Source organism: Octodon degus, unplaced genomic scaffold (assembly GCF_000260255.1).
Source record: "Octodon degus isolate 3935 unplaced genomic scaffold, OctDeg1.0 scaffold00031, whole genome shotgun sequence".
Taxonomy (NCBI): domain Eukaryota; kingdom Metazoa; phylum Chordata; class Mammalia; order Rodentia; family Octodontidae; genus Octodon; species Octodon degus.
The window spans coordinates 5,626,381-5,628,634 of record NW_004524607.1 but is presented as its reverse complement, the minus strand read 5'-3'; positions in this window follow the sequence as shown (position 1 = coordinate 5,628,634).

The following is a 2,254-nucleotide window of genomic DNA, read 5'->3' as shown; positions in this document are numbered from 1 at the left end:
TGTTGTTTGAAACCCGTTTCTCTAAGAAACCCCACCTGACACAGGTCTCTGTGAGTTCAAGATCAGCCTGAACTATGTAGCAAGACTCAGAGAGAAATAGAGGGGGAAAGAAAAGATAGACACCGAGAGGCAGGACAGAGATGAGATGATGAGAGAGAGGCAAGTGCTATGTCTGTGTCTAGATGTCCTCTGACAGCCTCCTGAGGTTATAGGTGGGGTTTTTCAGGGGTTACTGGGTCTAGGGGTGAGATGCTGGGATCAAGGATGGGGTTCTGGTGTTGGCTCACCAGTGTGCTAGGATTACAGCTGCCCCACCTGGGTGTGAGTGCTGCCCACCCTAAGGGCAGCCTGGACATGAGGGACAGAAAGAGCTTCTGTGTTCTCTGTTTGTCACTTGTCACTTGCTCCTGCTGCTGCTTGCCTTCTGCTTTCTGCCCACCATGAACAGTTTCTCCTCTGTGATGCTCCCTCTGCCATGCCACCCTGCCTTGGAGCCAGCCAACTAGGAGCTAAAAACTAGGGAAACTGTATGTGGCGGGGGTGGGGGGGCGCTGGCCAGATAGCTCAGCAGACTAAAGCGCCTGCTTAGGCAGGCACAGGGCCTGGGGTTCAATCCCCGGCATGCCCTGCCAGTCCCATCCCTGGGTGCACTGAGACAGCAACTGAGACTGGGCATGGTGGTGCGCGCCTATAATCCCAGTGCTTGGGAGGCTGAAAATAGGAGGATCACTATGAGTCCCATCTGTGTAATGAGACTCTGTAGACTCTGTACTAAAATACATATAAATAAATAAATACTTGGCAAACTGTGAATCAAATAAACCTTTCCTCCTTTAACTTTGGGTGCTGGATATTTTATCTCAGCAACAAGAAAAGAAACTAATAATACAAGGATAAAAACATGAAGCAGAAATTCTTCAAGATGATGGTGTCATGATTAGGCCCACATATTCTGTCTCTAACTCTTCTTCCCAGGGCCTTACAAGCTCAGTTTAGGAGAAAGCAGACACTCTTTATGGACCCCAGATCAAAGCATAGCTGAATTTGTAGATCAGCAGCCCACCTGTCAGGGAGTTTCCTCCCAGCTGGTGCCAAAACTAAGCCTGGAGTAGGCCATTCTACTGTGGTTCCATCAAATCAATCACTTCTATGAAAGGGAAGATGTAGAATGGGGCATGGTGGACCCGCTGGTACATGCCTGTCATTCCGCATTCTAAGAGGCTGTGGTAGGAGAAGCCCAAATTCTAACACTACCTGGATGACTCAGTGACTTAGTGAGACCCTGTGTCAAAACAAAAACTTAAAAATGTTTAAGCTCAAAGTGAAAGTTCAATCCCCAGCAGTGCTGTGGAAAAGAAGGGGAAATGAATCTGTGGTAAGATCAGTAAGGTCACAGAAGTTGAACCCATTGCTCCACTTTGTCATAAAGTGTATCCCTGAGGCTTAAGCAGTGTTCTGCAGGCGTCATAGAGGTGAATAAGGTGTTCTGAGAACCCAGAAGCTGGTGGGGCTGGCAGAAGCACTGAAAAATGAAAAGCTAAAATGTGCATCCTGAACCAAGAGCAGGTAGCTTGCTCATCTCCTCAGGGAAGGAGGCCATTCCTGGGGCTTGGATTTGGCCTGCGCTGTTGTCCCATTGTTCACCCAGCATTCAGGCAGCCACCTTAATCCTAGTGATGCTGATCCCAAGTACACTCCCATATCCATGGTTAGTCTGTGAAGCCAAGAGAGATGGGGGAAGAGAGCCACTGACATCCATGGGAGAGGGCCTGTCCTCCTCCTCAGCCCTCTGGACTGTGTTACATGGAATGTGACTATCTTCGACCTTGGGCTGGCAAGATAGCTCAGCAGTCTAAGTGCCTGCTTAGGCAAGTGCAGAGACGGGGTTCCATCCCCATACGGTGTGCCACACTGGCCCTGCTCCCAGGCATGCTGAGCTAGCAACCGAGTCCAGGCGTGGTAGCACAAACCTATAATCTCAGCACTGGGGAGACAGAAAACAGGAGGATGACTACAAGTCCAAACTGCATAGTGAGACCATGTACCAAATACATTCAAATATCTATCTATATCTGTATCTATATAAGTAGCACCTGAAATCCCAGCACTCTGAGAGGTTAAGAAATCTCAAATTTGAGCCCAGCCTGGGAAAATTGCTAAAAATCTATCTCAAAATAAAACATTAAGAATAGGCTAAGAATGTAACTCAATGTAAAGGCCCTGGATTCAATCCTCAGTACCAAACGGAAAAAAA